This window comes from Panthera pardus, unplaced genomic scaffold (assembly GCF_024362965.1).
Source record: "Panthera pardus isolate Hobbes unplaced genomic scaffold, ASM2436296v1 HiC_scaffold_10, whole genome shotgun sequence".
NCBI classification, from domain to species: Eukaryota; Metazoa; Chordata; class Mammalia; order Carnivora; family Felidae; genus Panthera; species Panthera pardus.
This window is the reverse complement of record NW_026526655.1, coordinates 5,431,456-5,442,840: the sequence shown is the minus strand read 5'-3', so window position 1 is coordinate 5,442,840 and position 11,385 is coordinate 5,431,456.

Sequence of the window (11,385 nt, the reverse complement as noted above, 5' to 3'; positions counted from 1 at the left end):
CAGAAGTGACTTTCAGGGAGGACGCCGCTGCTGTTCATCTCGAAGAAATGGTCCCTGACCTAAGATTGTCAGTGTTCGGCTTTGAGGCCAACGAGCTGAGCCCTGCGAGCTTAAGAAGTATCTGTAAGCAATGGACTCAGAGCCTTGAGCTCACTTCGCTAGTAGGGGTTTGCATCCTGTCAAAGGATTCCAGAATGTTCTGAGGTGCTTTGAGCCGACTCCATGTTGGGTCATTTCCTTTGTGCACAGGCAGTGAGGTCACCTCTGACAAGCCTTGCTCCGTGTACTCCTGTGTTGTGGCAAAGAAAGGATCACACATCCACGTTTCAACCTGAAGGTCATCAGAGGAAAGAAATCACCAAGAGTTTGGCTTGGTTTCCAGATTTCTCCACGGAGAAGAGATACGAGGCCTCGTCACCCTGGCTGCAGCCTGCCCGGCGCTTACTCTAGGAAAGTCCATCCACCTCCAGCCTTTTCCAGAGGCTGCTAGAAAATTACCCTCTATATCTGTTGCAGACTCTTGACGAAAAAGATGTATCTTCCTCGTATGTCCTAAAATACTCCGCCAGGAATCCAAACTGTGAACGAATGCCATGTGAGCAAATAGATTTTCTTGTTTTCTCTCGAGAAAAGCTAAGCTGTGTAAATCTATGCTGTAGGTCTATGACTAAGTTCTCCCCCACGTCCCCCGTATCTAGAAAGGCTCATTCGGGCTTTGCCATCCACGATGTCTGGGAAAAGAGAAAGCACCACCTTGAAGGATTTAAGATGGTACTGAGAGACCCTGCTTGACGTGGAAATACCTGTAACCTCACGACGATTTGCGATCCGCATTCTTCCTGGCGGTAGAGCGACTGCCTCGCCCGGTTGCTACAGAGATTAAGTAAAGTGACGCAGGAGAAAGTGCCCGTGAGGGTGCCGTGTGTTACTCAACTGTAGGGATTGTTCTTTTCAGAGCATCAAACAAAATCCTACTTGCATGCGAACTCTTTATCCAGGTGCCGCTAATATGCCGGATACTTCGATTTGTTGTCAGCTTTCCAGGGACTCTGCGAGGTATCGGTCCCATTTTTTTTTTTAAAGATAACCTCTAGCTAGGTTGTCTACAAGAGATGTTCCTAAGGGCTTAGAGTCTGGGAGACATTTTCCGCGCATATGAAGTATCTCTAGATGAAATTCTTGGACACAAGAAGAGTGTGGCGCTTGGATTTCGCGGAACGTTAACGGCACGGAAGCCAGAGTTGAGCATTCAACATGTACACCGATGTTCATTGCGGTGGGAGCACGGACGGTCAGTGGGCATCCATTCCCCTGAGAAGGTGAACGCAAAGATGAGAAGGCAAGGCGAGAAAGAGGGCACGCTTCTCCGATGACCTCAGCTCCCAGGTGTCACCTCACTGGCTGGTGTTAAGGAGAGGTAGCGAGCTCGGTCTTCCCGGAGTTGTTCTCAAACCACTGGTCTGGGGATGGGAAGAGAGGCTCACAGTGGACAGAGGCACAGGGAAGGGTTGAATGCGGATGCTACAGGGACACGAGACACGAGGCGACCCCAGGCTCTTTGGAGCAGCTAGAAAGAAGGGTGTCTTCTCGCATCATGGGTTCGGAACGTCCTAGGCTGGACAGCAGACACAGAGAGAAGAGAGAAAAGACAGACCGGACGTTATCGTAGAATAAAATCACCAGGATAAAGAAGCAGACAATGGAGCTTCTGGGTCTGTTGGTAGGCATGCTGTTCCTTGGGAGTTTACTTTCAGTGTGTCCCTGTGGCAGAGAGGTGGAGGACCGAGATCAAACCCAGGGTGACTTGTTTTAAAATAGCCACTGGCTGTGTCTTGTGGACCCGGTGTTGTTCCAGGTGCTGTTCCGGGCGCTACAGAAAGGACATCGGGTGGGCCCAACACTCCCGTCACGTGGGCTCCTGTCGAAAGCAGAAGTCGGCACGCAAAGCAGAGGTTATGAAGCTGAAGGATGACCCTTTACCGAGGACGATCCAGATCCAAGCAGCCCAGACTATGCCCGGCCGCCACAGGGAGATGGGAAAGGGAGCCCCCGAGGACCCTCCAGGGTCCCGCCAGCTCCTCATTTTATTTATTAATTTATTTTTACATTTTACTTACTTATTTTGAAGGAGACAGAGACAGCACGAATTGGGGAGGGGCAGAGAGAGAGAGAGAGAGAGACAGAGAGACAGAGAGAATCCCAAGCAGGCTCCACACTGTCAGCGCAGAGCCCGACATGGGGCTCAAACTCATGAACCAGGAGATCATGACCTGAGCTGAAATCAAGGGTCGGCCGCTTAACCGACTGAGCCACCCAGGTGCCCCTATAATATCTTAAGACAAATATTCCTTCCATTAACAGATGAATCAATAGACAAAATGTGGTATATATGCACTCATGAATATTACTCGTCCATAAAAAGGAGAGGACCTGGGGCATCGTGGAGGAAGCTCAAAGACCAGATGCTGAATGCAAGGAGCCTGTCACCCAGGGCCACCTGTGGTGTGAGCCCATTTATAGGGAATATCTAGGATAGGCAAGTTCAAGGAGACAGGAAGTAGGTCTGAGGTTACCAGGGGTGGGGGGAGGGGGCATGGGGAGTTACCGCCAACGGGTAGAGAGTTTCAATTTAGGATGCTGAAAAAGGTTTGGGGAAAGATGTGATGATGGCCACACGACACTCCCAGCGTACTTAATGCTGCTGAATGGTGTGCTCAAAATGGTTCAGATGGAAAATTTTATACCATATGATATATAGATAGGTAGCGATTGCCATAATTGTACAAAATAACATAATACACCCTAAGCCACTGAATCGTATGCTTTCAGTGGCTGGCTTGTATGGGATGTGACTGTCTCCATAAAGCTGTTTAAAAAATAAACAAGTATTCTTGATTGTCATGTCCGCAGCGCGTGAATGTTACTGCTCTGGCTTTCAGTTCCTTTAAAGGGAAAATAAAGAGACGGACTAGAAAGAAGAGCTTGGTGTCCCCAGTGGCCCCCCAAGGACCCGTCTCCACCCCACCACGCCCTCCCTCTCCTGGGATACATCTCCAGCCCCCTCCCAGGCGGGGACCCTCCGGCCGTCCTGCTCAGCATCCCGGGGAGGGACCCGTGGCAAGTGCCGGCCGGTGGACACGCTGAGCCACAGCAGCCCGAGGGGCAAGGCGAGTGTGGAAACACCATTGCTTTTGAAAGTTGGTCCCGCGGAGCGGACACAGCTGTGCGCATTCTTCCTGGCTCTTGCCTTTCAAAGCTGATCTACAAACGTCCAGCCTGTCGATGCGAGGTGGTTCTCTTTAATTAATGACGTGCAACTTCGTTCTGATTTGTTCTGTGTTTGTTCACTTCCAGGGTGCCACTCGGGCCTCCTCTCTAAGCGAAGCAACTATGAAGGAACGGCTCAGGTTGCATAACGGGGGCCCCCAGGCGCGTGTGACCAAGCTGCTGCTTCCGGCTTGTACCTTTTGCCTCTTTGCAAAGCCACCCGGGAGTCAGCGGAAACGTGTGTGGTGGGCAAGGGAAGGGAAGAAGTGTGCTCCGAGGACAGGAGAGCGATCTAGCCAGTGCCCGTGCATCTGTCAAGCCAAATGTGGTCTTTTGGGGGAATATCAGCTTCTGAAGATGAGGTTTACAGCAGGAATGACCTTCTACAACTTTGCGTATCGTATCTCCCCCTCCTCCAAAAAATTAATAAAACCAGCAGAGTCGCTTTTTTTTGTTTTCGGTTTGCTTTTATTATTTTTTATTATTTTAATTTATTCATTCAAATTCAAGTTAGTTCACATACAGTGTAGTGTTGGTTTCAGGAGCAGAACCCAGTGATTCATCATATGGCACCCAGTGCTCATCCCAATAAGTGCCCTCCTTAGTGCCCATCCCCCATTTAGCCCTTCCCCCCACCGCCTCCCCTCCCCTCAGCAACCTTCGGTTTGTTCTCTGTATTTAAGAGTCTCCACCGGGCACCTGGGTGGCTCAGTTGCTGAAGTGTGGACTTTTTTTTTAATGTTTATTTATTTTTGAGAGAGAGAGACAGAGCGTGAGTAGGGGAGGGGCAGAGAGAGAGCAAGACACGGAATCCGAAGCAGGCTCCAGGAGCCTGAGCCATCAGCAGAGAGCCCGACGTGGGGCTCAAACCCACGAACTGTGAGCTCATGACCTGAGCTGAAGTCAGATGCTTAACCGACTGAGCCACCCAGGCGCCCCTAAGTGTCGACTCTTGATTTCGGCTCAGGTCATGATCTCACAGTTCATGAGACCGAGCCCTGCAGTCTGGCTGTGCCCTCATAGCACGGAGCCTGCTTGGGATTCTCTCTCCCTCTCTCTCTGCCCTTCCCCCAACCCCGTGCTCTCTTTCTAAATAAAATAAATAAATAAAGAGTCTCTTATGGTTTGCCTCCTTCTCTGTTTTTGTCTTATTTTTCCTTCCCTTCCCCTATGTTCATCTGTTTTATTTCTTCAGTTCCACATATGAATGAAATCATGTATTTGTGTTTCTCTGACTTATTTCGCTTCGCATAATACCCTCTAGTTCCAACCACGTAGTTGCAAATGGCAAGATTTTATTCTGTTTGATCGCTGAGTAATATTCCATTGTGCATATAAACCACGTCTTCTTTATCCATTCATCCGTCGATGGACATTTGGGCTCTTTCCATACTTTGGCTGTTGTTGATAACGCTGCTATAAACATCGGGAATCACTTCTTATTAAGATATTTATAACCTACTCTGAGATGCTCATTCTAGGGACAAACATTCATTTCTGAAGAACTTCCAACTCTGACACCTACATCTCCAACACAATGCTCTGGAAGACACACACACACACACACACACACACACACACACACACTCACGGGTACATGCAGACGTAGTATGTTCCAATTTCTTCTTAAGTGGTGGCAGACACAACCCTGCGACTGCATATCTGGGTTGAGCCGAGCACCAGAGACCGGACCGCACCTCAGGCCTCAGCAGAGATGTGCGGCTGATTATGGAAAACTTGTCCTGGGGCAGCAAACGATTGGTCTGGAACTGGGGGGACTCCAGGGGCAGAGCCAGCATCTGGACCGGGAAAGGATTGTCATCCGGGACCAGAGATGGAGCCATGGCTGAGGCAAGACCAGGAAGGCAAAGTAGGAGAGCTGGGGTGCTGGGGGCTTGGCTGTCCATATAAGAAAGGCTTAGTGGTTAATCCTTAGTCTTCTTTCCAACTGTCCCCCTCTTACGTGCACGCCCCAGCAGCCACCTGAGGATCGTCGGGGACCCTGTCCTCACTCCCTCAAGCCCTTCTCGCATCCAGTTCTACCAACTTTATGCTCTTATTCTGGCCCAGTAGCTCTCGATGGACAATTACGACGCTATTACAAAGTCGTGTCATCTCCACCTGCCCTCTGTCACGCGTAGCCCAGTATAATCCCCCCATGTCCTCCCCCCTGGAGATCCTTGGAAACCACAACTATGCTTGTGTTCCTTCTCTGCTTGAATCCCTTCTACGGCACCACACCTTCAGGCTAAAAACACACACACTGGACGTGGCCTCTGGCTCTGCGTGGTGTGGTCCATGGGCCTCCCTGGCATCTAACTTCCATTCTCATGCCTCACCTTGGCTGCCTCCCACAGGCCCCTTGCACGGCCTGTCCCTCCTGCATGAACCCCCTTCCCTCCATCTTTCCTCAGCTAAGTCCTGCTTATCCCCAGATGTCAGGACACCTGTCACCTCCCCAAGAAGGCTCCCCTGCCTGCCTCCCTCGAGCAACACCCCAGTTCACCTCGGAATACGACTCCATGCCTTGTCCACTGAGTAGTGAGACTCTCACCATTTTACATTTACTTATAGATTAACGGTGAACGGCTGCCTCCCTGTGGGCCACCTGCCTTATGAAGACGGAGCCACGACCACACCTGCGAACGGTTCATCAGTTCCTAGGTGTACATTATCTCTCTGGGAGCGTGTAAGGCGTGGGCTCCCGGGGCCCTCTGGGCTCCCTCCCGGCACCCCAGACCCAAGCGAATACTTTTGCTCCTTGTTCTGCAAATGGTTGAAAGGAACAGTTAAGAAGTCATGTCCCTGTAAACGTTCCACGTGAGCTGTTGAGAGTTAGATGACCTTTCACGAAAATATAAAGCCCTGCTTTATAAACTACAAATGAACATAGATACATAATGAAGGTAGCATGAAGAAATGAATCAATGAGCAAAGGGCAGGAGGGAACGTTACAAAGAAATAACCATGAGGTGCCTTACTGGCTGATTACCCGAAGGAACATTTTTAAAATTATGTAATGCTAAGAAACATAGATGACACACGCTACAAGGAAATTGCTAACAAACATACACCCACATCAGTCAGGTGGCAGAATGGTCAGCGTGCTCCCCAAAGCATGAGGGTACATAACTGGGGAGCAAAGGACCTCCCCAGGGGGGTCCCAAATACTCTTCTATTCAGAAGCATGTATTGGTTTGTTTGTGCGTTAAAAACCTACACAACAAGCATGTCCAATGTGGGACTTCATACATATTACTGCTCAGGACAAGGCTTAACAAGGAAGAAAATAAATAAATAAAATGTAAAAAGTCTATTTACAGGGGGAAAAAATAAGCTAGGTCAGAGGTTGGCAAACCATGGACCAGGGCCAGGTCTGGCCCCCAGACTGGTTTTGTACAGCCCGCAAGCTAAGAATGTTTGCTTTTATATGCTTTTCAAAGGGTGTTAAAAAAAAAAAATGAACAGATGGCTGAGATCATGTGTGGCCTCCACAGTCCAAAATGCTTTCTTTTTTCTTTTTAATTTTTTAAAAATGTTTTATTTATTTTTGAAACAGAGAAAGAGCGTGAGCAGGGGAGGGGCAGAGAGAGAGGGAGACACGGAATCCGAAGCAGCCTCCAGGCTCTGAGCTGTCAGCACAGAGTCCGACGCGGGGCTCGAACCCACGAACCGTGAGACCGTGACCTGAGCTGAAGTCGGACGCTCAACCGACTGAGACACCCAGGCGCCCCCTAAAATGCTTCCTATCGGGCCCTTTGCAGACAAAGTTTGCCAACCCCCGAACTATATAATCACCGCGAGGCCGGAGATGTGGCGACAATGTAGAGAGTGTGTGGTGGGGGGACACTGGGGAAGCATAACGCTCAGGAAAGAGTGAAGCCGGCCACGCCTGAATCCACATCTCTACCTTCAGCTCCGTGGCCCCGGTTCGCTATGTAATCTTCCGAAAGTGTTGCCCTCAAAGCTATAAAACGGGAGTCATAAGAATTCCTGCCTCCTAAGGGTGACGTGCAAACTCTCAGTGCGTGTTAGTTATTGTTGTTTTTTTAAATGTTTGTTTTCTCCATCACAGAAAATTGGACAAATATCGCAATGCTCCGAAAGATCCCGCAGAGACAATCCCCATTGCTATTCTGGCGCGATACCTTTGGCTAGCCGGTTTCATTCGTGCGCTCGTCTACTCCGTCCTTCGTTTATTTTGCGCAATGTGCCAGTTGGGTCCTCCGAGAGGCAGATGCTGAGATGGAATCAGGAATATAGGAAGGTTATTGGAATTAGTAGCCGTGGAAGATGAAAGAGGGAAGGAGGGAGCGGGAGCGGGCAGGGGAGCCTTCGACGGCAATGCAGCTCGGATGAGGTCCCGGCCGCCGAGCAGGAGGCGTTCCCTTGCTGGGCAGAAAAGCCCACATCCTAGCATCCTCTGGGCCTCACTCCCTGGGGCAGCCCTGCAGGGGGTCTGTTCCGGAAGCTGAGGTGGAATCTGAAGTTGCTACAGGCTGCAGGATAGCAGGTCATTGTCCTCTGTCCTGCAGGGAGAGACAGCAGTCCCCACGGTGACCGCCACAGTCCACCCCTTCCTCCTGGGCATCTGTTCTCCGTACATCACCAGGAACTGCACCCCAGGGGTCCAGGGGGCCTCTATCTGATGGAGGCTGCAGCTGGTACTCCCCTGCTTTTTAAATTTTTTTAAAAATGTTTATTTATTTTGAGAGAGAGAGAGAGAAAGCAAGCAGGGAAGGAACAGCAGGAGGGGGAGAGAGAATCCTAAGCAGGCTTCACACTGTCAGCGCAGAGCCTGATGCCGGGGTTTGATCTTACGAACCGTGAGATCATGACCTGAGCCAAAATCAAGAGTCGGATGCTTAGCTGAGTCAACCGGGCACCCTGGTACCCCCTTCTCCTGTCTCCCTCCTCCGCTGTCCATTGTAAGTTCCCCTCACCCTCAGACATCACTTCGGCAGGCCCGGGTCTTGTGACCCCCGGTGCTGTGACCCAGGCTGTCCTGTCTCTCCAGCGGGGCAGAGCGGGGCAGAGCCCCTGGTTAGCACCTCCTTCTCAGGCCGAGGTTGCCACAGGTGACCCACTCATAGTCACCACAGGGCACCAAGAAGCTTGAAGGGGGTCACCCGCATTCCATGTGGGCTCACCCCCACCCCCCGCCACCTGACTCTGTAAAAGCATCCCTGCCCCCTCTGGGTGAGCAGATCCAATTATCCCTGCCAAGACGGTGACTCCTCTCTTACCTGCCCAAGCCTGGGGGCAGAGTCCCCTGAGCTCTGGAAGCAGCTGCGGCTGGTACTTTAATACAGGGGGCTCTGGAGGTTTCCCCCAGCAGCAAAGGATCCCCTTTGGAGACCGGGAACCCCGAAGAGCCCCGACTTGAAGGGAAGGGAGGTACAAGGTCCCCGTGGAGTCCTTTGGAAGGATGGTGTGCTGGCTCGGGTCCTCTGAGGAGCAGGTGTCCAGATGGGAGTCCCCGTGGAAGGGCTGCGAGGAGGGGAGGGTGGGAACAGCAGGTGCAGGAAGAGCCTTCAGCTCTCGCAGGCCAGACACCTGTGAGGGAGAGAGAAGCCAGGACCGGGGCAGGAAGAGTCCCAGACCACAGCACAGTTCCAACAGGGGTGTGGCCAACCCCATGGGGAGTCCCTGAACAAATGTCAGCATTATGGGGCGGGGTGGTGGCTCAGTCGGTTAAGCCTCCGACTTCGGCTCAGGTCACGATCTTGCCGTCCGTGAGTTCGAGCCCCGCGTCGGGCCCTGTGGCGACAGCTCGGAGCCCGGAGCCAGCTTTGGATTCTGTCTCCCTCTTTCTCTGCCCCTCCCCTGCTCGCACTCTGTCTCTCTCTGTCTCTCAAAAATAAGTAAATATTAAAAAACGTTTTAGAAGTCACCATCAGAAGTGCTGGGTAAGAAAGACTTCCCGCCATGATAAAGATGTGACTGGTGCCTGGGGAGAGGCGGGCGGGGGCAGGGGGGCTCTAGGCAACCAGGAGAGGGCCCCAGAGGGGAGGCCTAGTGCCCTGCTCAGCCTCAAATCTTCTACAAGCTAGAGCCAGCTCACTGCTGTCCCTTGCAGTGGGGGGCGGGCGGGGGGGGGGGGGGTGTGATTTGAGCAGTGCGCCTCCAGGACCGCCTCACCGGGCATGAGCGCGTGATCGGTTTCCACTTCATTGCCAATATTGTTAAATGACTGCTTATCTTCTTTAGGATGAGTCAAACAAGGATGAATAATTTTAGTGCCTATTTACAAGTATTTACATTGCTTAGGAGAGGGGTCTCAAAATGAAATTCCAGGGTCAACACTATGATTATTTTTAAGATTCTTGGTACACGGCACTAATTTGGAAGCATTTTTCTGCTTCAGCTGGCAATATAAGAGCATGTTTAACTCCTTGAAAAAGGCCAGCTAGGGGCGCCTGGGTGGCGCAGTCGGTTAAGCATCCGACTTCAGCCAGGTCACGATCTCGCGGTCCGTGAGTTCGAGCCCCGCGTCAGGCTCTGGGCTGACAGCTCGGAGCCTGGAGCCTCTTTCCGACTCTGTGTCTCCTTCTCTCTCTGCCCCTCCCCCGTTCATGCTCTGTCTCTCTCTGTCCCAAAAATAAATAAAAAAACGTTGAAAAAAAAATTTTAAAAATAAAAATAAAAAAAAAAAAGAAAAAGGCCAGCTTAGGGGAGTCTCGTTAAAAGAAAAGAAAAGAAAAAACCACTTTCATACTGGTGTTTCTTTCTTTATTGCAACTTCAATGGGATCTCTGAGTGCCATAGGGATTAGACATTTTTTCATAGATGTCATTGAACCAGTAACGTTTTTGTTTTTGTTTTTAACTTGGCAATGTGCATCTTCTGACAAGTGGGTGCCAGGACAGGACTGGCCATGCCAGGGACCCACCAGAACACTGGCCTGCCAGGGAGGCTGGGGGCGGGGGGGTGGATGTGGGAAGCCAGAAGACCGTGATGAGGGTTTGACTCCACATGAAGGAGAGAAGGAAGGAAGGAAGGTTCTGGGAGAGGCTCTCAGCTGCAGTGCGGTGCCACGTCCCCAGGAATGGCCTCCTTAGTGGCCCTGCTGTGCTCGGTTCCCTGCCTGGGAGCAGCCCGCAGGACGCTGGCCCCCTTGTGAACGTGGTGACGGGTTTCAGCAGCAGCCAGGCCCTTGCTCAGTGAGGGTCCCTGCAGTCGGAGATCTGAGAGGTGAACTTCCATGGTCGCGACTAAATGTCTCACGTGTTTCGTCCACTCGTTGGTGGGTACTGTAGCGGTATTTAATTGATTTATATGAGAATTGAATGTAATCGCTAGCATTTCACTTGCCAATAATGTCTTAGATGTGTCTTAAGATTCTCTTTCAGTTTTTCATATAGGTTGTTCTCAAGTAGCCTAATGTGTCTGCTTTTTTTAATGCCCTTTTTTACACTGTAACCTCAAGAAATAGGTTTGCTTCGTTTGAATTTTTCTATTTGAGTTTTGTTTTTCGGAAAGTGTATTTATTTATTTTGAATGAGAGAGCACAAGCTGGGGAGGGGCCGAGGGAGAGGGAGAGAAAAAATCCCAAGCAGGCTCCGTGCTGTCAGCCCAGAGCCCCGACTCAGGGCTCGATCCCACAAACCGTGAGGTCCTGCCCTGAGCTGAAATCCAGAGTCAGACATGTAACCGACTAAGCCACCCAGGTGCCCCCCCTGCTTAACTTTTTGAATCGTTTCTAGACTTTATTTTAACGTAGGGTTTCAAGTTAAGTACGAATGGTCTTAAAATGCCAAATCGCTAGCTAATCTCCCCCACAGCTGTTTGAACACCCCCCCTCCCTTCTGTGTTGAGTCCAATGTCACTTTTATCAGATGTCATATCCTTATCTATGCTTCTTGGCTGTAAGCGGTGTGTCAAAACCTCTCGTTTTCCCAGCTCCACCGCTGAGTCCGGATGGTGGCCTTAGCAACGTTATTTTCAGGGCTGCGGGTTTATCGTGTGTTGGCCATGGTGCCAAGAACTGTGTCTGACTCTCGATTCACACCCCCAACTCCATTACAGACACTGTTCCTACCCCGGCCTAGAGAAGAGGGCTCTGGGGCTTCTAAGGGTTCACTTGAACTCGACGCTGGCGAGTTACGGCGGCGGAAG